Source organism: Camponotus floridanus, unplaced genomic scaffold (genome assembly GCF_003227725.1).
Source record: "Camponotus floridanus strain SB8 unplaced genomic scaffold, Cflo_v7.5 scaffold76, whole genome shotgun sequence".
NCBI classification, from domain to species: domain Eukaryota; kingdom Metazoa; phylum Arthropoda; class Insecta; order Hymenoptera; family Formicidae; genus Camponotus; species Camponotus floridanus.
Genome location: NW_020229845.1, coordinates 360,031 through 385,763, shown reverse-complemented (window position 1 = coordinate 385,763; position 25,733 = coordinate 360,031). Strand labels below are relative to the sequence as shown.

Here is a 25,733-nt window from a genome sequence, read left to right as displayed (position 1 = left end):
GGAATGCGGTGCAAGCCCTCGATATCATGAAATGACTCTGTGGAAATATGAAGCACTCCGCAGACAGAGCTCAGGCATTTGTTACATCTTGTCTCTGCCGGGCTTAATCCTTTGCTTGCATTTCTGATAGAACGAGATATTCGAGTTTCGAAAAAGAAATTTCGATTTCTTCAAAGAAAAACTCTAATAAATATGAATAATAAATTATAACGATTATAAATGTAATTGATGACTGTTTCATTTAAATTTCACAAAGGAACAATCAATATTTTAAATTGCAATTTAATATATTTTGAAACATATCAATTTTTCAAATGTTTTGAAATATATTAAAAACTTAGTCACATTTAGGGATGAAATACCAAGAGATACCTATACTTGATATTGTATTCCTTGTCTTGAATTTCGAAACAAGATCAAGACAATATTAAGATTAAATTGTCAAAAATATTGATTTTGTAAAATCATTGATTTAAAAAAATAACATATATTTGTAAATTAAATGAGAAAAAAATCACATACACTATATCATATACGAACTTCAAAAATAAAATCATTTGTATTAATAAATTCAAAAACAATTAATACAATAAACAAAATAAACAATATAAAATTTTACATAATTATATACACATTATTACAAATGATTTTATTTATTAAGTAAAATTCTTTAACTTATATATATAAAATTTAAAAAAATTAAAAAAACAAATATTGTGTTGATATTGAAAATTTAAATCTTGTTTTGATCTTGCGTAAATTTTTCTAGCAAAAATTTCATGATAATAATTGTATAAAATAATAATATTTACTTTTACTTCCTCCAAAAAACAATTGTATTTTCTTGTTTTATGCAACCCTAGTCATATTCCATAAACAAGAATTAATCATCATAAACCTACGTATTCTTCAATACCTAGAAACTTGTTAGGAAAAATTACCTACACATGCATATATCATACACACAATTATACCGATCGTTGGGTCGTATCCGAGAACTTTTTGCCAGGTCGCATCAGCGCGACGGTCTTGTATAAATCGAGTCGTTACACAAAATTGCTAGTCTCATCGGCGCGATGCACTCCGCGTCCGGGTTCGAAGGACAGCGGACTTGGTCGTCGTCGTCGTGAAGGCGCGCGGCGTGCATGCGAGAGGCGATAAATTATTAAGGCCGACGTAGAAGGAGAGGATTCGCGCGCGCGGGACGCGCGGATCGATACCTTTAAAAGCGCACGCCTTCGCCGAAGGATCCCCGTGCGGACCGGGCCGCAATACCTAACGGAGTTTATTCGACATTGTTGAATGGCGGCAGTTGTAAAAATGATAACGGATGACCCGTGAGGGGCCGGGGGAACTCCCGGGTAATGAAGTACGGTCAGTACGGTTCGGCCCCTCTGCCGAATGCCGGGGCATCTCCTAGAGCTCATTCCCCTCCGGACGATGTCGACTCGGATTTACGTCGCGCCTCTCGCGCACGTCACTACGGTAGACGAGGCGAGACTCACACATCGGTAATTTTGCTCCACGCTGAAGAAAAGGGTTTTAGGATTTAGGTTTCGATACTCTGGAGCGAGAAATAAGAGATATCTTTGACGCGCGATTCGAAAGTGATATATGAAAAAGCATCCTTCTCGCTCGTCCTTCCGACTTGATATTAATCGACGCTAATAGGATTTTTCAGAAATAGATTTGCGCCGTTTACGAAACGAAATTTTTTTCAATCGTCTTTCATACGCGGCTACGAAGTTACCGATACGATCTTACTTCGCGGCTCGCGATATTTCCAAACCCTCTGGTCTTTTGATCAAAAGATTTCGCGCGCGTTTATGACCGAGTGATTTATGATCGTGATGTCGAGCGATGCGTTCCCATCCTGAGCGAGCGTGATGCACGTGTCGAATCGTGCGACCTTCCGACAGTGGCAGCCATAACAGGCGGCGTAACGAAGACGCAATTAGACGATGAGCATAATTGCGAGTAAATGGCAATTAAATTTTACAACGCGGTCTTATTGAATAAGTCGTTGCGAAATTTATTTTGCAAAATTCGTCCGATTAATTCGCAGGACTGTTCATGTTCACGTTATTTTTTGTGCGATAAAATAGAGATAAAACAGTCACAACATCATCGAAATCGGTGCGCCATCATTTCGCTATTTATTGCAATAAATTTAAATTTAAATTTAAATTTAAATTTTGCTTGTAATTTTAATCGTCGCTCGACTTATTATTTTATTATATATGCACACAGTCTGTTCTTTATAACTGTAGTGTATTTTTTTCTCTAGAACTATAAAATTACAACGCTTCTGTAATTGTAACTTGCCATGATCGATCCTATAGCGAGGGAGTCAGAAGCGCGATTCTTTGTACATGGTGAATTATTTGTTCCCGCCAAGGAATAAATGTCCTCGTGTGTGTAATCGCCGAGTGGTTGATGGGCCGGAGTAACCCGAACGTGTCGAAGATCGATGCCTGGGGGAAACGTCGGGTTCTAGGATGTCGAAGCGATACGCACCGCGAACTCCATAAAATTTCCCGCTATTACCGGAGAAAAGGCACAACGTAGCTTGTAATTAGCACTTGACGATGCATTAGTACCGCCGTCTCTATCCCTGAGAACGCCCTTGCAATAAACTCGAAATGATCAACCGTCCATTATTAACCGCAACGAATCTTGTAACTATAAGAAAAGATCGATACTCTTCGGAGTCGTAATCTGATTTTATTTTTTTTTTATTATTATTTCATTATTATTTCAAATTTTACGATATCGCTTTCAGTAAAGCTTCTTCACCCTAAAAAGTAGTGCATAATTTGTAATTGGAAATACAGTAAAAGATTTTTCTTATCTTTTAGATATTTTGATGAAATAGTGTAGTATTAAAAATAAAATATCAAAAGAAAAAAGCTATTTTACATTAAAATAATTTTTTAATTATTTGTATTAAAATGTTATTTATAAAAAATATTATGTGCATATGACATGTATATATAAAATAGTATTTATATAAATTAAAACTTAGAAAGAAATAATAACATTACAGAGATTTTCTAGTCGAATAATTACACGAATATGTTTTTTAAATCAGAAAAAAATATATTGATTTCATATAATATATAAAAACATATATTTAATTCGTATAATATATATACTCGAGCAAAAATAAAAATAAATTCATTCAAGAGATATTCTTACTAAGGTTCTATATATGTGAAAACATAAATTTGAATTTTCGCTATTAAGAATCACAAAAGATAAATTTTTCTCTAACGCTCACTATCATCCCGCGTCTTGCTCTTAATAATCCGTGATAAATCAAATTATTCACAAATGATCAATTAATATATCTCTTTGCGGATCGACCGAAAGCCTGTGCGAAAATTTTTTTTTCTATGGCAAGGTGCACATAAAAATCGATCGCTTCTTCAGCGGCCGAGAGAAATCCTGTCAAATAGCCACACTTGGCTTTACGGAACGTGCCAATTTGCGCCCATATTGCATATGTGCTTTCACCTCGGTCCCTGCATCGAGCTCGTCGCTTCCATCCGCTCTCCCACCTCGCCGAGGAAAAGAGTCCGTGCCACGGGTTTATTACGTGCGAATTCCGCGAGTTTCCGCACGATATCAATTTCTCAAACGAATCGTGGCCATTTGCGCGGCCTCGCTTACCAGGTAGCGCGTAATTCTCGGATATCCCGACGCGATTCTGGCGCGGGAAAGATCTCGTGAACGTGCAACGTCTGAGCCGCGAAACTTATCGCGGACTATCACGATTGTCTCGTTCGCGCGATCTTGCGATCTGCTTCGGAATATACTCCTTTGGGTGCCTTCGAACAGTGCACTCCAACGTCGAAGATCTCTTCGCAAGCTACAAATTGCACTGGCCGCAGAATGGCTAAGTTAAAAAAAAGAATTTATGAGGAACGATCTTTCAATTCAGTCTAGCATCTATCCGAGAGATTTGTTTTTTAACCATGGAAATAAAATTACGCGATAAAAAAAGGTACCGTATAAATCCAGGATTGCATATCGATCAATTTGAGCGAACGAGGATCGATTTTGCAGATTCATTCTACGACATTAAATACACGGAATAACGAAGCTATCAAAAAATCCATGACGCGCAGATTCTAGCTATTACCTGAAGATTTATTTGAAATATTTTTTGCTAAAAGTCATATAAACATACCGCGTAAATCATTAACGTGAATATAATTATCCTATAACTTCGTCAAGTAGAATGTGAATTTACAAAGATACATCTTTCAATTGTGTAACTGAGAAACTCTTGATCTCTGACATCTTAATTCTGACAGTTCTGTTAAATTATAATCGTGACTTCGTGATCTTCGAGTTTTCGAAGATAACGTGGGAGGCGCAAGTCGTCGACGATTATTTATTATTGCATATTGCCGTCTAAGAATCCATTGTTAGAGTCCCGGACGTAGCGTGCCAATCATTCGTCAATGACACCCGATGACGTTACATGAAGGATGTTAAAATTAACACTAGGCGATGAGCGAAATAAATGACGCCCCAATTGCCACCTACGCTACAGTCGTTACATAACTCAACGGGAAAAAGAGTACTCGAAACCCGTACTTTCGCCCGTGCAATTCTACTTTCGGAAGCGGTGTGAAAAAAATGCATACGAAAGGATACAATCATCGGGCGGGAGAGAAAGAGAGAAGTTAAACGGATCAATCAGCCACCCGTTCTTAGCCGCGCGATTCTACATCGCATATAGAGAAGCTCTCTCCCCTCGCGGAATTTAAAGGGGAAAACTCCAGCCCTTAACGGCCGCAATTGCTCCGAAGGCCGGCGGCACGAGAGGGATAATTTCCAAGTCGGCATACACACGTAAGCCGACAAGGACGATGAGCGTCGATAGCGCACGGTAGGCATTTCTCGCTGTGGAAGAGAAAGAGGGAAAGAGAGAGGTGGCTCGCCGAGGACGCTGAAAATTGCAGCACGAAGAGGCGGCACGAAGTCGTTCGTTGTCCTCGTCGTCGTCGTGCCGTTGCGCTCGCGCGCGATCGCCCGGTATGCCCCGAGCCGATACACCCGCGGCTACCCGGTGTAAGCTCGGTGAACGTGAGCGTGGATGCCAGCGCGAATGTGTGAGCGCGTCGACGATCGGGTCTCGAAGTCTCTTCGTGTCGGTGCTGCCACGTCCAGCACACACGTACGTACGTGTATATACGTTCACACATGGACGCGCGTACACACGTACGACGAAGCGGTGCGTTTCCTTCGCGCTGTGGGCGCGGCCGCTCTCGCTCGAGAGGCCGAGAGGTCGTCCGCGGAGCCGCTGGGAACCGGCGATTGTCGCTTGTGCTTCGAGGAGCACGCACTCTCCGGGCCGCCGCCGGTGTATGTTCGTTCTCTCCGTAACCTGCGATTACCGAGCGATTTTCAGATCGGTAGCGCGGCCGACCGACCGGACGGCGATTTTTTCGCACGTCACACACGATCGGTCCCGGCCGCACGCCGTTGCTGCTCCCGGGACACGGGTTTCGGAGAAGCGTCGTCACGACGTCCGCTTTGCCCGCCGTGTCCTCTGCCTCCTGTCCCTCCTCTCCTCCTCCCCATTCCGGATATTACTGCGTAGTTTCCGAGGACCCTCGGACGGATAAATATGCACCCGCGAGCGTCGTACAAACCGGACACATAATCGTGCGAATATTGGCAGATGATATTAGGAAAAGTATGGCAAAGAAGATTCTCGTCTCGCATGTATGAAAAATATTTTTGTGGGCGTACATGAATAATTAATGAACTTAGATGCCGGAGGTGCTAATGCTGCCGGCTTTAAATCTTCTTTTTAAATCGATACGCAAATATAAAGTCTATGTAGCGATCATGTACATTAAAGACATCTTGGTACGTAAATATGTTTTTCTATATTTTTAACGAGAGAGAGAGAGAGAAAGAGAGAGATTGGAAATATAATTACATTGACGGTCGAGTAGCTCGATGACGACTACGCTTGCCATTGACATCTACGAGAATGTCGAAGCGTAGAAAAAACTGACGTGGAAGATTCAGGGTCGATGATGAAACGATTCGATGGTGGTGGGGTCGTGTATCAATCGGATCTCGAGGTTGCGTGCTTGAGGTCACGGAGATGGATGGGAATAAGGCGATTTGCCCCTCCTACAAAAAGCGAGCAAAATCGAAGCAGGTGCAATTGCCGTTCGCGAGGTGGAGGAATCGTCGAAACAATTATAGAGCCAGGCGGGACGAGGTGTGCAATTCTGTCCGGAGCTACCGTACTTGTAATTGCTTCGGAAGCAATAACGTACAGCCGAAAAAATTCGGTTGGAGGTCATAGACTAGGTATTAATGGCGTGATACAACGTGACACGTTAATGCAAATCTTTTCATTATATGAGTATTCGTTCGCGCAAGTATTGATTTATCGAAATCATGTAATGTACTAATTAACACTGAAATATATTATTATTTTTCTTTCTCTTCTTTTTTGCTATACGAATTTATAATTAATATAATGTTATATTTTATTTTTATTTTTATTTATTATTTAGTTTTTATTTTTTTCGTATTCTCCTCGTATAGTCACTTTTGTTTTTATAAAGACAATTTTATCTTCAAAATATACTGTAAGGTATGAAAATAAAATTCTCTTTTTAAGAACAAATTAAAAATTGCTTTCTTTCTCTATTATATATATAAATTATTAATCACTATTATTGTGTATTTTTATTCTTTTGCAATTTGCTATAAACACAATAATAATGTTTTGCAAAAAAAAATTGCAATACATAATTTCACGATATTCTCCTCTGATTTTCATTATTGTGATTCTGCTTTCATAATACAAAAAAAAAAAATAAATAAATAAATCTTGTTTTGTATCAACTTTAATTAAGCGAATTGATTAAAATTGATTTACGTGGTTTATGTGCGAATGTTTCCAGTAAATTATATTAAAAATTTTCCTTGTTTTATGGACGCGCGGCTTTCAACCGATCATCGAGAAGACTCGGGCATCTTTCGTTGCGAACGATTCGTGACGATGTCAGGGATAATTCCACGTCTACGAAAGTAACGAGTCCCGCGGATCGGGCCATAAAATATCGCGCAGTTTTACCGAAAGCCACGGAGAGCCCCGTCGTGGCAATATAAATTTGTCGGGCGTGCTGCGATCGGAACGCGCGGCCGCGATCTCGCCGCGCACGATCGTGCTCGCGAGTTTCAGCCTATCCCGCGCTCGTTCTCTCTCTTTCTCCCTCCCTCTCTCTTTCTTTTTCTTCCTTTCTTTTGCTTTGGTCATTATCCTTTTATTACCGTGCTCGCGCGCGTTATTTAGAGACCGCGATCCTTAGGAGTGCGCGCGAGTACGAGCGATTGCCCGAGTGGAAATCGACCCGTACGCGAGCGGTGCATCATCGCTCGGCGCGATGCATCTCGTAAATAAAGTAGCATTCGATCGTGCGCCCGTCCCTGCCGTCGCTATCGACGATTTACGGCTACGAGCGACCCGCCTAGAAGTCCGTCCTAACGACACACGTATTTTTTTTACTGCCCCGGATGCCAGCGGCTTTTGGAAATTCCGCCAAATGAAATCCTCGTGTATTGAATTGCAAAGTTACTGCTTTCATTCTGAAAGAGTAATACATTCAATTCGAAAGTTTTCTTCTTCTTGTCAGGTAATTTTCGAAACCAAAGTTCAATATCTTCGTAAATTTTTAATTAATTAATTTATTATTATTTTTATTTAATTAATTCCTTTTTGTACAACGAGAGTAATTTCGCGAATAAAATATAGATTAAATATTATATATAAAGTTTGAATTTTTAAAAAATTGTTTGTAATTTAATTTTAATTTCAAGCTTATAATTTGTAATATTAAAAATTTTAAACAATACTTAAAAAAATATTTGATACATGTGTCTTTCCTCTAAGTTTTTTTCTAAAAATAAAAAAGAAATTCTGAACACGCTATATGAATGTACGCGAAACAGAACAGAAATCTTATCACTCTGTTAGAATTCTGAAAAGATCGGTTTAGGTACCGTTATATAAGCGAAAGAGAGGTATACACGCGTAATGTCGACGGAATGCGGAATGTATCGATCGATGAACGAGTCGTTGCGAGATGACGATGTTGGACGATGGCAGCTTCTACTTTGCTACTAGCCAGTAGTGCATAATAGAAAAAAGGCTATGGACTCTCTCTCTTTTTCTTTCCGAGTATTCAAGCCGCTCGGGACTCTAGAATCTCGTTATCGAGAATCGAACCAGAGCGTAGATGCGATACGTGCTCTGGATGCAGATTACGGGGCGTGTCGATGATCGTCGGTACTCCTGGACGGTGGGAAAGTAGGCGAGAATGAGACGCGGGATGGATCTCGTTCGTTGCTATCGCGTCTGCCACCGTGCAATTAGCGAATACTCGCTCGCCTGCGAAACTGCCATTATCGCAAATGTTGCAACTGACGAGGATTGGACGTATCTCGTAAAGTCGTCTTGCAGCTCGACTGAGAACTCGTTATATTTGCTTCTTCTATACTTCTGTATGCGTGGACACGCCATGTGCCACGCGGACGAAAATACGCTCCCGGTCTCACACTTCCGGTTTCATCCTCTCGAGATATCCGCACGCTTTCGGATTGTCGGTGAATCAATCTGGGTCGCTCTTAAGAGGGTCCGACTCGAGTGGCATCGTCATAGCAATTAGTAGCCGAGAATATACATCTCGCTGGTATATATGTCAAGAATGATATAATATTCACATATGTAATTAGCCTTGTTAATTATTAAAATTTATGATAATCTATAAAGATTGCTGATTACGTTTTTTTGTCTCGTAATTTTGGAATGAACAATTTTTTAATAAAATTTCACATATAATTAATTATATTAAATATAATTAAATATAATTAATTATATTAAAAAAATTAATTATATTATTAATTCTCGAGCAATTTGGACTCATCTAATATTCCAGTAACTGTAATTACCTCGCGTATCTTATTATGATAATTGCTCGGATTATTCTTATTATTCAAATCACACGATGCTTTCGCGTCGGAAAGTGTCGCTCCCATTCAACCAGAAACACAAGCGAGTCTTCTGTTCCGATAAATACCGTTAACGCACTCGATTGTTATCCCTACCAAATGTCGAACTTTTCTTTCAAACATACCAGCCCTTCTAGTTTCCCGCTATTATCCCGCGCGGGTTCTCATTAATTGCCGCGCATTAACATCCGTATTTAATGGCTGTCGTTACCTCCCTGCACCGCGCGCCTGATGAGAACCAGTTAAATAATCAAACGTCACGTCGCGCTCGGGCAAATCGGCGCGCACCGCGGAGAAAGTACCGTAATTATCGTAATGCGTGCGCTTTAAATGCGCCGGACCGCGCCGCAACGCCGTTGCATCTCGTCCATGATTTACGTAGCACGCGGACCAAAGCACGCGGAAGTCTTTTCCGGCCTGATCCTATGGGTTACGCTTCTGTTTCACTCGGATTTCATAATAAGCGCGCTTCGCATATGGTCCGATTCGAATCATAGATTGCATTCGCAAATTAAAATGCTTCATTCCGGAGTGAGACAATTATTTTCCGTCATCAGATCAATCGCTAAATTTGCGAATATCCACTAGACATATGTTTATGTCAGTCTCTATTTTCTAACAAGAGGAAAATAAATTTGTGTTCATTGAAAAAAATGGAAAGAAATGAAAATTATAGCGTCGCTTCAAAATATCTAATAAAAGATACGCTCAACAAGTGCGAACTGTTCTGATACTGTAATTAGCATACAGGGTGCGATCAAATGGGTGGTCTCTCATCGGCTCGTTCACACAGGCGTCGCAATTAAAAAATCAACCACGCACTCGCGAGCAGGAGAGAATAGTGCGTGCGTGCGTGCGCCGAGTGCCGAGTAATTATTTCGACGGAATCGGCTCTGACGGGCTTAATGGCTGCGAGTCGGTCTCAGAGCACCGGCAATTAATCACTATTCATTAGAAAGGCGAGCCGGAAGCACCGACGGGGAAAACGAAATTACTCGCCGCGTGTCTTCCTCGTGAATCTTTTCCCGTTCCAGGAAGATGATGGGGTCGTGACGTCGCCGCCGGTAATCGCCGTAGTGCGCATCGCGAGGAGAAACAATTACCATAATCGAAATCGCTGCGTTATCGTTCAACATCGTGGAAAAGATTACAGTCACACGAGGAATATGAATGCGGAACGCGAAGGAAAAATAATCTCGATTTAAAACTATCGGATAATCGCATTGACATTATATAAACTTGCCCAGACATTAGCATCCTAAAGTCGAGTGTAATTAAAATTTTAATTCGTATTTAATATGTATTCGCGTTCCCTTGCGAGGATAATCAATCGGAAAGATTGGCTTCCTTATCGGCGATCGGGAAGCTTCTTGTCGTGCAAAGTGTCGTGGTTTCCCTAAGGCTTTGGGTTACATCCTGCGTAAGGCTGAGGGGATCCGACGACCCTTCTTCCGACCGCTTTAAACAATTTTAAGGCTCATTTCCCCCCTTAAAGCGAATATCCTCCGTCGGATGAGATCGGAGCGAGAGGGAAAAACGGAAGCGGGAAAGAGCCGAGGAGGAGGAGGAGAGGACGAGGGAGAGGAAACGAGAGACGAAACGCCGCGAGGTATCCGCCGGCAGCCAGCCGACTCAACCCTCGGTGAAAACTGGGATGGTAACCCTCGTATTTACCAATTACCTAAGTAATCTGCGGCGGGACCAGACTCCCGTCTCTGTCCTCACGACTCGCCCCCGCGACTCTCCTCTTGCGGTCTACGACTTCTCGGGCTAGCCTACGGCGAGATAGCCGAGGCCTCCTCTGACAAACGCGAAACACTACACTCGCTCTTGGACCTTGAGGACGACAAGTAATTATTCACCCGCGGTGCCATAGATATCAGACCTAGTTTCTTGGATGTAGAACTGAAATCGCAGTTTAATTATGATTTTTTTAGCTTATTATAATTTTCTTGGAAACGACGTTTTTCTTTATTTTAGCTCATTTTTTAACGACGAGATTATTAATACGTACTTTGCAAATATTGTGTTTAGATTGGCTGTTGAAATTGGTCACGAATTTTGCAACAATGATGGAATACTCGTTAAAAATTCGAAAAACTTTTTTGATGTTACAAACAACATGAAAGGATCAATCTTAAATGTAAAAACGTTCTATTAATAGTTGAGTAAGAAATTAAAAGTAACAACGCCAGTCTTATTATACGAGCTGTAGTTTCACGCAGCGAAAGATGATACTTATAAGGAACCCATAGCCATGTCGATTAGTCGATCTAGAAATTAATTTTCTCCGCGTCCAGTTACATCTCTTCAGCGGAAATTATTCACCATGAAGCGACGATTCTTCTCCTGTGGCCGAGGCTAGGCGATCGCGAGGTCGCCGCGGGTCGTCGCAAATTTCGCATTCGCAGAATCCACCTCGCGAATCGTGGGTCTCTCTCTCTCTCCCTCTCTCCCGTAGAATGTAGAAAAGTGACTACGAAAGTCCGCAGAGAACCCGAATGAGCTCCATTACGATAAGTGCCCGACAGACACGAAAGCATAAATCCGAGACGAGTCGGAAAGATACATTTCCTCCTTCTCCTCCTGTAGCAGAAACGCGGATACACACCGAACAACGTAATTCTACTTAATTGGTACCTCGGCACGCGGAGGTTACTTTGCTTCGAATCTCAGTCCCGCTGGTAACTCCTTTTTTTTCCAACAAATGTGCACAACTGTTCGTGCGAAGGTTTGGAGGATCGTGGCCTTTTCGATGCTTTCGCAGTCGAACGGGTCTCTATTAAACCCGACACGTAAATATGACGAATCAAGCAAGCTGGCACCGCGTTAACGGTAATTTCATATTTTTCAAACTTGGCAAAAGGAGCGCGAGAAAGACCGATCGCCTCTCGACGTCTCTTGGTTCATATAACAGTATGCCAAAAAATTTAGTTTACTTTTATTTTTATCACAGCAGATACTTGTTCTCACAGTCCACTATTGCATATTGCGATATATAAACCTAGAATAGAGAAACATTAACGTTACTTAAGAACGATCAAAGTACTCACGTACGGATTACATGTAATATTTGCAGACTACCGTGAGGTCATCGCGAATGGCGAAGAAACTCCCTTCGAGGAATCCTTCGAGGATGGACGCCTAGTGTCTTCCGTGTCTGGAGTCGGGGCGGAAATGTGGAGGAACGTTACGTCTACGGCTAACGCGGATGGGAAAACGCGCGGTCAGATGTGTGATCCATGCGATTCTAAGTGTTCTCGGTGGAGGAAGAAGTAACCCTTCGGGGTCAGCATGGGGAGTCTCCGTCGCGAACGTGAGAGATGCATAAGATGGCCGCCACCGGGTCGGGCGATTATTGCGTAATCAACGCTAATTATCGTAGCATCGCGGTACGCTTTCCGCAGGAATGAATCGCGTTGTGTACACTAGGTCTTCCACTAGGCTTCTCGCGGCGGAGGAAGAGCGAGGCGGAACGAGGAGGAAGAGGAGCGGGAAAGGACGAAGATCGACCGTGGAGACGGAGCGAGAACGACGATGTTGTGGATGAACGTACACGCGCGAAAGAGACATAATGGCACCATTGCAATCTGCATACATTATACGCGCTCGCGCGCCTCCTCTCCCCCTCGCCTCACCCGCGAGGGGCTTGCCTCTCTCTTTCTCTCTCACGCTTTCTCCCGCTATGCCTTCTTCTCACCCGCGATCTCTCTTTCCTCCTCGCTCCCGGTGGTGTCGGCGTACACAGGATTATACTTTGTCCTCACGGCGTTTCTCACGGAAGCTGACTCGGGACGCATGACGGTCCCAAGGTCTCATTGAATACGCCGCCGCCTCGAGAATCGACTCCGCCGCGCGTTTATCCGCGCGGCCGTCGCCGGAATTGCTCGGAGCCATCCGGTTTCCGGTGTCGTTTGCCTACGATGGAGAGAAACGTTGTGTTTCCTTCGGAAAAACTTTGCATTAAATCCGAGTGTGTCCCCAAACATGAGAACGATGGCGATGCGGTTACTTAAAATAGATGTATTTTTTGTATAGGTGTGATGTTGGAAATGTTAAGTGTACAACAGTCGCAATGATTCAAACGATGGCAAGATTCTCGAAATGCAATTATTTCCATGAAAAAATAATTCTTTTTTAAAATAAATTTACACAATTTGAAGAAATTTCTTTAAAATGTATATAAAATAATAAATATTGACAAAAATAAATTTATATAAATCTTTCTATTTTTTAAAATTATTCTTAGAGAGAGAAAGAAACGTGAAAACGTTCAAGATTGAGAAAATAACAACGGGATACGTAATAAATCTCGTTGAAAATAAAACTCATAAAATTAACATTTCCTCAAGAATTGCAATTTCACAATGTCTGTCCGATGGCGGAACAGTCGGTTCGAGGTGGCACGTCGCCGGAAAGGACGACCCATCGGCCGTGTATACCGGACCAGATGTTTACTACCGGCAATAATGGCGCGGGCGTTTCATTAATTAATAGCCTCCGTAGTCTGCACAGCCATGGACGTCTCTCGTCTGACATTTCGAGTGACAAGCCGGTGTTCCTAGGTAGCGTGACCGGCCTGTGTCCCGCGCATTTATTATTCACGACCCCGATAGGTTATACGTCGTGGTACTTGGAAATCGCGTTCGGGCCGGACGTATCACGCGTCGCATTAAAACGCTCCGTGCAAATTGACGTCGCGCGCGCGACCCGTTCCACTTGCCGAGAAAACGTCCGGCGGCCTCGGGCGAGGATTAACGCGTCGCTCGCGACACGAATTTTATCGTCGTTAAATGCTCATTTGCACCGTCGATTGATCCATCGACCGCATCGCCGCACGCGATGCATCTTCGTCGGCGCGGAAATCAAGTTCCGAAGATGATGAGGCAGACATTGTAGGCGCGAGTACTCACGTCGGCGGCTTTTGAAGACGATATCGCCGCGAGGAAGAGAACGACGACTCGATGTGAATGCGATCGATAAAAAAAAAAGAACGAAAAGAAAAATGTTCGAACGACACGCGAAATTATGGTTTTCAACTTTCCTTATACAGACTCTCGAGAAGTGAAGATTAATCTTGCCATATCTCAAGTTATAATTTAAAATTGCATTTCTAGGAAATTACATATCAAATTTTTTTCACGTATCAAATATATTATTTAAATTTTACTTAATAGAAATAATTTAGAAAACGTCTCTGAATTGAAATGAAAAAATAAAAGCAATGTGAAATTCATCAAAGTACAACTGCGAACCTCCTCTTTCTTTGGACCATCTTCACAGCGTATTAGTAATAATAGATAACAATAAATATATAATTTTAGTCAAGCTATCATTCTAAATAAAATTATTTAATAAAAAATTGAAGTCAGTATCCAAAATTCTAAATAAAATTTTAAGCTGTCAAATAAAAAAACACATACGAAAAATCAAAATCCAACTGTTTACATCGTTGTCAGTCTTCTATTGGACACGTCCTTCAAGATTAATTGACCGCAGAGAAATAAATCAGATGGACGTAATTTAATTTCAAATCGTACATACTCTAATTTCCAGTCACATCAAATGATATAATTAAGAAGTAAAAAATTAAAATAAATATTAAGACATAATAAATTATATAAACTAGCTAATTAAATGACAAGTCGACTTATGACTAGCTAATTAAATGACAAGTCGACTTATGACTTTGCTTAATAGACCTAAATAAATAATTTCTTTGCAGAAACACCCCATCATTTGTCTTTGTGACATACAATGACGAAATGAATTACCGCGCAATTTCCAATAACATCGAGAAGATTATATTCGGCAATCTCGAGAATTATATACAGGTTTCTTCTCGCCAGGATGGCGATATATATTCAGTACGCGGAGAGAGAAGCAGCGAAAGAGAGAGAGATCCACTTGACAAACCGTGCGCCATAAACAGGCGCGTTCTCCGGAGCGGCGATCCCCCTTTCGCGACATAACCGTAGATTCGACCCGCGCTGCATATTTGATGTCGCCCGCTCCATGATCGCCCAGAATTTTCCCCGGTGGATCGTGGCGGGCGGTCATAAGAGCCTCCCAGTGATTGAGGGTTAGGGCAGAAGCCGATATGCCGGCGGTTCCTCGCGCGCGCGGCGGCGGCATTAACTTTTCATCTTTATATAATTCCACGGTCATGCCGCGCCGAGTCGAGCCATGGCAAGTAGGTAGGTAGGTAGGGTATGTACCGCACGGCCGTGCCACTACCCATCTACCCACCTTTTCCGGGCCGCGCCGGAACCGGGCGTAATTGCCGGCGATAAAGATCCGCCGAGATACGAGCCCTCGTTACGAGATTTGCCACCGGTGGGACCGCCGATTCGCGGCTGCCTCTTCTCTTCCCCCGCATCCACTATCTGCTGCTGTTGCCCGGACGCTCCTCGTCGGGTTCCTTGCGTATTCACGATGCATTTTTATGAGCGACGTCTGATGCGAGGGCCTGACTCTCGCTATATCATTCGCGAATCTACCGATTATCTGCCGCGTTTACGACGCCCACGCGAAGATGCAGGACGGTCGAACAAATCGTAGTTTCTCCGCGCGAGTTTGGAAATTTACTCTCAATTGAGATGCTTTCCCTCCCGGATTTTAAAAACCAAAACGAATGCAAGATTGTCTTGCATCAAAACGTTTCACGCCATTAATTGTAATTTCTTGTTGGGCGTCGATTATCACGTATCGGTCGCAAACTTGCATATATTATATCTAGAGTGTTAACATCAAAGGCCAACCATTTATAATTGGACAGAATATATAAGTCGAATTATTACATATTCTGTATTGCATTTCAATACTTGCTGGCGCTATTAAAATATAAACTACTTTTCATATACAGACAAGTATTGATTGATATTCTGTTCATTAATACGGTAATCATATTCCGCCCAATTATAAATGTCTGCCCTTCACCTGTAAGATCGCTGTTAACAGTCATATAACATATAGAAGTTTGCGATCTCGACACATCTTATTCGACAAGCCATCTCGAATTTACGGTATCGGCGAGAGGAGGAAAGGAAGAAGGGCGGAACAATCGTGCGAGACGGGGAGACAAAAGACTTACTATGTCGTCGTCGTCGTCGTCGTCGTGCGCGGTTTCGGAGAGAGGCCACGAAACCACTTTGAGGGAAATCTATTGCATCCGTGGGTCGAGGCAGCCGCGCGTCGAGAGGGCGAGTGTGGGCTCAAATGACACGGAATAAAAGTAATGCCCGGCGATACACACCGCCCTTGCTAAGAACACCCTTCTTCTCGCCCTTCGGCCAGAGCTGTTCTTAGTACCGTCGCCGGAGGGTTCCCGCCTGGAAGCGGGCAATCGATATCCGGGATAAGAAATGCCCGCTCGCACTAGGAAGTCTCACACCACTATCGATCGCAATTATTTTCCGATACGATTGTAACAAAGGTGACGTATCGCGGTTGATTCGAATTGTTAAAATTGTATCCTTTTTAACCGGCTAAAGATATTAGAGATGTTACACAGAATATTTGTACCCCCTTAAATTGAGAGAAATAAACTTCTAAGAAAACAATTCTTTTTATTCCGCGAACATACGTTGGAAATTGTTTAATATTTTCGTAGGAAAAAGCGCAACATATATGTGTATTCAACTATTGAGGTAAAACACTCTTTAATGTAAAAACAAATTATCTTGCGTGAAAGAGAATAAAAAATTGATTGAATCTAAATAAATGCATAAATTAAAATAAATAAAATGAGCAAATAAAAGCGCAAGTAATCAATATCTTCGAGTGAAAATTCAAATTATTTATTGCAGTATAATACATTTCAGTCCTTTTCATCTTTAGAACAAAAAATTACAATCAATGTATAAACCGATAAACTAAATCGATTTATACATTGACAATTATATATTTTATTTATTTTAATATGCATTTATTTAGATTCCATCAATCGTTTGTATTTCTTTACGCAAGAAAAGTGCATTTAATCTTTTGTGTGATAGAAATATTTTATGACACAATAACTAATTTTAATTTTAAATTAATTTTTTCTTTACTTTGTTTCAATATTATAATGTAAGTTGAGGTGATACACAATTTGTTAACATTATATAATTGTGATTATTTATATGAATACTTTAAACCGTTTGCATTGTATTAGAGAGTTGATTTAATCGCAGAGGACTTTGGCGGTTTTTCAGATCTTACCCGACAAGTCATCGACTCCAATCAAGATGCCTCGACCGTTCAAGAGACGTGTGGTTTGACGTTCCGAGAAGCTCTAGAAACTTTAGTCCCACGAATAACTCGAGCACACGCTACAAGGACACGCGGCGATGTGTCCATCGTCGTAGGGAATCGATTCCGTGAAATCGACCGATCTAATTTACGTAGACGCACGCGAGATTTTTTTTTCATTTAACTTTAGCCGCTATTTACCTATTCGATGTGTCGCGTAATCCGACCAGATTTCGCCTTCCTTTTGTCGGCTCTCGCGTCAATTGACCTGCCTCGGGCGGCTTTTTGATAGACTTAATCATACAACCTGTGTAATCGAATCTCTTGTTTGAATGACTTGGCTAGAATCGATAAATCGTTCCATCGCGTTGAATCGAAATCTCATTAATTTGTTAAGTATTAATGTAAATTTTCTAAAGATAATGTTTGAAATATTTTCATTCTTTATGCACTTTTTACACATTTTTTAAATTTGTGTATAAAGTTCTTGAAAAAATATAAAAGTATATATGTATTTATATGTATTTATGATATATATGTATTTGAAATATATATGTATTTGAAAATATAAAAGTATATATGTATTTATATGTATTTATGATATATATGTATTTGAAATTTCTTAAGGTAAACATAACTTTTTTATTATAAAATATTAGAGGCGCGTTATTTCTCAAATTAATCGCAAGATGAATCGTGAAAAGTAGTTAACTAAAAATAGTTATCTATATTTGAAATACAATACTATGTTTGAAGATATCGAGAATCTCTTAAACTGCGAAAATAAGGAGAAAATTATGCTCAATCATAAGAAATCATCTTCATCGAAGCAACGGTAAAGAGGATCTTATTGCAATCCTCGGCGATTTCAAAAGCCTACCATACCGCTCGATATATCGTGCAGAGAGTTCAAGGTCGACTCTAGTAGAAGCACGTCGATTAGATTGCAAATCGAATATGCTTACCTTTGGATAGAAGTTGTATGAAGGTGCTAAAGAATCGAGGAAAGTTTCAATGGAGTGTGCGAACGTGCTTTGGCAACTGACGGATATCGTGTCTTCTGCGATAATTCGACATCGACTGCTGTGAGTTTCTTTGAAACAAGAAAATGTGTACTTATGAAGGACATATTCAAAGGTCGAATTCTTATTTCTATCTTTAATGATCACATTTTCACTATTCTCTCTCTCAGTATAATTACAAATTCTTTTATATTATTATTCTTTTTTGTTATTATTTTTTATTTAAATATTCCGATCATATCCTGTCTCAATAAAAAATTTAGATCAAGCGCGGCGCAAAACGTAAAAGCTACAATTTTTTAAATCCCTCGATACACACTTAATATTATCAGCAATACTTTTGCAATCATTTCTTATCTTTCGCCAGAATAATCGATCGATAAGGACCTGCTGTTTCAACTATGTTTCGAAAATTGACATACTGACCTACTAAAGGGGATATATGCTATGACGTCAGTCGGTTTTCCTACATAGGGGTAATTCCGAACGGTAGGGTACGCTCTGCGCGGGATCGATATTTTGGTCCATGGGGCTCGTCGGCATTAAAGAGGAGAAGACGCCTCCGTTGCGAGACTTATACATTGCAAGTACGTCGGCATCTCGCGATATCAGCGTACAACTGGACGCATTCGGAGAGCCCGCCGCGCGAAAAGCAATCCCCGCCTAATTCTATTACCAAGTAACGAATCTCTCTCTCTCTCCGACGCGGACCAAGATTGATCGTCGGGGAGAAAAAAGCGAGCAGCCGAGCGCGTGCTCGGCCATCCGGAATAAAGACCGGCGGTGAAGGGACGCGACGAACGTCGATTAAAACTTTTGTAAGCCGCCTTGGACGGATCATTGGCCGCCTCGGCAAACAAGAGTGACAGAGTTCCGCTGGCGGCTTTTTGCCCCGACTCGCTTTTTCTCGCGACTCGGTGCTAAGCTGTTAGTGGAATTGACCGCCAAAGCAGCTTACCCTTCTTCTCCCTCTCTTCCCGCCCTTCGATCACTCTTTCCTTCCGACGTGACTTTTGCGAGATCAATCGAGTTACATCGACCAAGCCGTTTATCAGACACGCAAAATTGACGCTGAGAAAATATGTTTCGATACTTGTCGACTTAATGATAATGATCGATGTTTGATATCTCTCCTTCTCTCTCAGGAGGTGGAAAAAGAGAGGATTGTCTTTTAAAATCTAAATTTATTACTCCTCGTTTTTTTCCACCTTTAAAGATCTTGACCAATGTAATATTAATACAATGCACGAAAAAGTATATCGTAAATTGAATTCTCGAGAAAAGGAAAAAGAGATGTCTGGACAGTGAAGCAGAGATCAGATGAAGCTTGTGCAGATAATAAAAACCTATTCATTATATAAAATTGTTTAAGGCTAATAAATATTAATTAGCCTTCCTGGCTCTCTTGATTTGGCAGAGGTAACAGCCGTATTGAGATGCACGGTCAAAGGGAGCAAAGTACAAATTACGCTTTCATGAAATTTCCGAAACGGCGGTTCGATCGGCTAATAAGATCGCGCCGTAACTGCCGAAAGTGGCCGTATCGATATTTGATCGGCCACGCAATATTACATAATTAGCGTTAATATTCCCGATTGGCGGATGCTACGAGCCACGGTGCGCGCGCGAGCGCACGTTTCCGTAGGATGCAATTATTCGACGCCTCTCTTAGTAGCGAGCGCATGAATTATTCGGCGTATAAGCTCGAGGCTCGTTAACTCGCGAAACGGAACGAAGACCATCGACAATCACGATGTCAAAGTCGAGGCAGGTGCCGACGCGCACGACTTCCGGTGCGCGCTCGCACCGCGCGGCACTGCGCTCTTTATGCACTTGTTGCACAATCTACCTAACGATCTCTCTTCCCCGCGAGCTCGGATTAATAATCATGGCTCCGTCGTAGTCCTACGAGAGACGCGCGGTCCGGCGCGGAATCCTATTTAAAAATAATTGCGTACCCGCTCGCGCGCTCACCTGGTGGTTTCCTGTACTTGATTACGGCTAATTGTTCGAGATTTACAAGTATAATGGCACGTTTAATGCGGCGACTTACGTGACGGCCCTGAGACCGACTGTGTCGTCCTGCAGACACAACTTGTGCACGACTTGTGTGTGCGAGCGAAAAAAATAATCCCCCTCTCCTCGTCGCATGCGAGGCGACGCCGCGTCTTTGAGTTTCCTCCACGGAACTGTGACGAAACGATTGTCGGATGAGCGCAACTGACCTTAGAATTGCAAAGCAGTATAATTATGCGAGAATGAATTGTCTCGACCGCAGTGGTGTGTCAGAAGCGCATCGGAAATAAAATTATGCACGAGTGTTATATCGAGGAAAAAAAACCATTTATTATCTCCTTTGAAGTAATTCAGAATTATTGCAACAGTTTCCACAACGATAAAAGTAATTATACTTTCGAATCGGCCGGTTCTTCCACGAATAATATTTATTCGAGCCATTGTATTTTTTTCTTCAGATTTCTTCTCATCACTCTTGTAAAGCTTCCTCTCTGTGACTAGTGGCTCACATTCGTTCTCAGGGTTTTATATAATAACGATAATGCGCGTAAACGATGCTTTGAATTCTGCCTGGCGCGGACTCTACAGATCCAAATTACCAAAGTGCACTGATCCTTCGACCGGGACTTTAATTTAAAATCTGAAATTAGTCGGGAGTAATCTCCCATTCCCAAAGCTTTCTCTTCTCTTTCTCTCTCCTGAATCGTCACAGCGCGTCTTTATGAGGGCACATTTGGACATTTTCGCAATCCGTTTGAGCTATCAACGAAATGGCCATTCGCCACGATATCGTCGAAGCGAATAAACAAACGCATTCGCTATATACGCGAAAAGAGAAAGAGAGAGAAGGAGAGATGAAGAGAGAAGAAAGAAAGATGAAGAGAGAAAGAGCGAAAAGAACACAGAGAATTGGCCACCGCCAATCTGTCGCTGGTTGCATTAGCCCGGGGGATTGGCTTTTCAAAAGTCCACGTTTGATGGACCATCCTCCTTCTCTGTCTCTCTCGCTCGGATACTTTTAAAGTAAATTAGCTTTTTAGTTTTCTGTGACTAAAACCCCGGGAGTATAGCATGTATATAAAAGGAAGGAAGGGCTTGCTCGAACACGCCGTGTCTGCCGGAGGGTTCAACTGCCTCAATGTCTGAATGGACCTTTCCTCTCTCTCTCTCTCTCTCTCTTTTTCTCTCTGCTCTTATCCTACGTTCAGCCTTGTATTCGCGAACGCAACTCGACCTATTCGTATGTGTGTTGGGTGTCTAAGTCACAAACGTGTTAAACTACTCTTACACCGTGTGTACGTCTGAATGCCCAAAAACACAAAATGCGCCACTGCATCGGCAAAGAGCAGAGAGTGGCTTCCGCCCGCGCGTTAATTCACGTGAAAGATCAGCCGAGCGACCGCGCCCCGAAGCGACGATCGCTTTTGCCAACTGCCGTTGACTCTTTGCCGTTGGAAAAAAAAAGAACAAAGTCTCGTTCTCCCAGCATCAAAATAACCACTGGGAGGAATCTCGCTTTTTGCACAAAACATGTGTACAAGTCTCTTTGGAAAGGCAAAACAAGCGTTTTCGCGAAAGAGCGAAATGTGGATGATGGTGGAGATTGGAATAAACTTTTACAAAAAATAAACAAAAAATCGATCACGGTAAATGAAGCAACATTATGGTTGAAAGTATACGATACGATATATCTGGTGTGAAAGGTGTGATTTCTAAAAAAAATTAATAATAAAAAAAGGGATATAGATATACATATATATGCACGTATATACGTTTATGATAGCGATTTTACCAAGAATAATTACATGTTATAATCTCCCATATGATACTGTCGTAGTTTCGTAATTAAAAAATTATAAAGTACAGATTGAGATAAAAAAGTGACTGCACCCGCACAATCGTTAAATGAAGGAAAATCGATAATTCCATGTTAGGCAATAAACCAAATTGTCGGTTAATACGCGGCGAGAGCTCATTGGTTACACGATTGAATTACCAAACAAAATTCTTTCGGAGCGTAGAAGCGTAGGCAAAGTTGCCGCAGCTATCGAATTTACCTCTCAAACTGATTTCATTGTATTACAGCGGGGAGGGTTATGTAAATTGATGAAATGGAGATCAAGCTGAATGAAATTGAGATACACCCGGCCGGGGAATGCGCAATTTATTACAAAAATATTCGTTTTTAATATGGCGCAGCGAAAACTGTAGCGCGAGAAATGTACACGCCGCGATATTTATATATCAAATATGTGTTTTGCATTTAATTGCCTGGCGCGAATTGATCGCGGAGTCGAAAGAACAATTCGTTTACGAAAAATGCCAAGCGTGGTTGGTATTTGTTTTTTTTTAATTTTTTTATTACTACACAACCAACGGCAAATATGATAGTTTTATGCTTTAGAATAACAGGGACAAGGATCATTATATTTCTTTTGACTAATGTGTAATTAAATTTACTCGACTTTATACAGCAAATAATTTTAATTTAATTTTACTTGTGTAAATTATATAATTGTGCAGTCCGCAAAAAAATATATTGTTTTTTCTACAAAATATATAATTTGTTAAAAAATCATGCAATTTAGATTATAAAATATAGTCAAATTATTTTTGCAATAAAAAAATTTCCTATGTTCAAAGATGTAAAGATTCACTTCTCCCACCTTAAAAATAACAAGTTGAATAATCTCAGACAAATTGCCGATAATTTCTGATATTCGAATTAAATGTACGTGTTCTTTATAGGTGAACACTTAATAAGATTACCATGTGGTTATTTCGCAAACTTTCTCGCTAAAAATGCGATTCCTAGCGAAATCGTTCTATCGTGAATACATATCGTCACGAAGGCAGAAATATAAATTCCGGAGCAAGATCAATTTCGCCTCGAGATTCGTTCTCTCTCGGCTTGGCCTTTTATAGATTTGCCGATCTAAGATCGAAGGAGATTTCGCGCGAGAGTATAACTAGATTACGCTATCAAACCGGTCTCATTACGACGTGGTTAGCTCTCTTCGATCTAGGAAGCGCGCGAGAGAGTATAATCCAGATTCCGTGCTGGCGCGTATACGAGCCATCGGGCGATAAATAATCGAACGAAATGGTGGAAAAAAAAGAGAGGCAGAGAAAAGCGAGAAAAAGAACGAAAGTTTAAAGGCAAATACTCACAGACTCCCCGCGAGGCGACCCCGAGCTGAACTTCTAGCAGACGTTGCGGGGGGTCTTCTAACGAGCCGTGCAATTAACATTTTTATTAGACGGTTCTTCAAGCCGATCCTCTGCTCTGCTCCACATGTGTACCTGCCAGAACCTCATCGATACCTCTCGGCAATGCGGAACAGCCTTCTGCCATCTGCAAAATGAATTTTGACTTTGCTATAACATCTGTATGAAAACAGAGGGAAAGAGAGAAAACCAGATGAGTCTCATTTGCATATTCCTAATCTTCCATTCGTCTACCGTTAACGCGGAATCGACCTCCTTTGTCCGGGAAAATTCATAAATACAAATAATTTCCTCCCTCGCCGGAACTCTAATGTATTACGTAGACACTTTTATTTCCTTTCAAGGATGGAAAAGGGGGTATTAATGGCGGAACATTGGTCGAATCGTGCGTTACTCGCGTTCGATCTTCTCGCAGGAAATTCCGTCGGGGAAATAATCGTTCTCGCGCTGCGCGATCTCGCCCCCACCGCGATATTACTCCTTAAACATCGTCTTCGCACCTAGAGCGAGAGCAACCGTGTTATTTTCCGACATGAGCGCGTCTCGCGCAACAAAACAAACAAGGGCTATCGTGCCGCACGTAGGGCGCATCATCCGGGCGAGCCGAGCCGGTAAGTATCGTTGCAATGCAACGCCGATATACGATGGTTGTTGCGCATTTCAGGGCCGCGCGCTCGACCGATGCGCGTTGCATTGTTCGGCATTTCTCTCCATGTGGCATCGCGTCGATGCGCGCTACGTGCCGTACGGTGATTTGGCTAACCACACGTTTGTTGAGCCATCGGCGGCATCCGGCATTGTTTGCTCGCTTTGATGAGGCCAATTCGCGTCTCGCTTTTGCGTTTCATGTGGGAGATGCGTGCGCGCGCGCGAGCGAATACACACGTACACGCGTGCAATTCGCGTAGCTCGTGCGTTGGATCGTCCGCCAGGATGGCGATCGCCGCTGCATCTGTGTGTGCGTACGCGCGCGCACGTACACGAGAGAGCCTGCGTATGTCATTAGTGACCCCGGGGGTGACCCCGGGATTCGCTCTCACCATACCGGGCTATCAACACCGACCACCGTGCACCACCGACAGAGAGGAGCTCCATTATGCGCTCCTAACGATACTCGCCCCGTGCGCGAAACATTGTCGCGAGCCGCCGCGTCGTTGCTCACTTTGCGAGGTATGTATCGCGTTGATTCGACGCGCTTCTGCCTCGTCGACGTGAATCGCATTCCGTGAAATTGAGCCTTTCTTCAAATCAACGAATCATTTGGATTATTCGTTTTCGATCATTTTTTTATTCGTGCAAATTGACGAGAGTATTCTTCGTCTAATTACAATCGATGATTTTCTGAATAATTTAAAAGTGAGTACGCAATTTTTTTACGTTATGCATAATTCAACACATAATTATAGTTGTTTACATATTTTTAATTAATTATTTAAAAATAAATAAACTTTGATGTCATTTAAAAATGATTCAATTTCTTGTATTACATAAGACAAATTTATTTATTTTTACCTAAAAATAGATAAAAAATCAAAGTCATTGCGTGTGTAACAACTAATTGTATAATATATATATTATTATTAATAATAAAAAAAACAATAAATTGGAGATAAAGATAATGCAAAATGACAATAAGAATTCTCAATAAGATCAAAGCAACTCGCGCCTAAAATTGACAATATCAGTGAGCATGAGAGAGAATGAGTTAAGCCGATCGATGCTGCGAAAATGAAGACACCATCGTGTTGCGATCGATTTTTTTTGCGGGAACGAAAAAAAGTCGGTGCATATTTCTATCTGGTCGTCGGTGACTCGCAAAAAGCGCAGCTCGACACGCCGCGAATTGCGAAGAGCTCGCGCGGCGCGTCTCATAAACGAGCTCGTAGGAAGAGAGTCCGCGATCGATCCGACATGGGGACGTCCGTCTGGCGCGGAAGAAGAGTAAGTACGTTATACACGAGGGCCCCCGCTCGTATAACGATACCGCTCGTCGTGTCCCGTCTCCGCCGAACTGGTAAATAACTGGTAGTGCTATTAAATGCAGACACGAGCGCGCGAGCGCGGCCCGGAAATTGCCTAATTTCCTGAGTGCGCGCGCCGATCCGTCAACCTGACGTGACGGGGACGTGGCTGCACGGAATACCGTGACTTTTAATGTCAAGTGTGTCGAAAGAAAACGCCAGC

The 25,733-nt window shown here is 41.9% G+C and overlaps 1 long non-coding RNA gene across 1 annotated transcript in view; it reads right to left on the bottom strand.

Annotated features, from left to right (window-relative positions):
• The window catches only part of LOC105252292, a 43,883-nt gene that overhangs the window by 11,065 nt on the left and 7,085 nt on the right, over positions 1-25,733 (bottom strand). The window contains exon 2 of the long non-coding RNA XR_889282.3: positions 23,493-23,676. This is a non-coding gene — a long non-coding RNA (uncharacterized LOC105252292). The remainder of the gene's footprint in view (positions 1-23,492; positions 23,677-25,733) is intronic.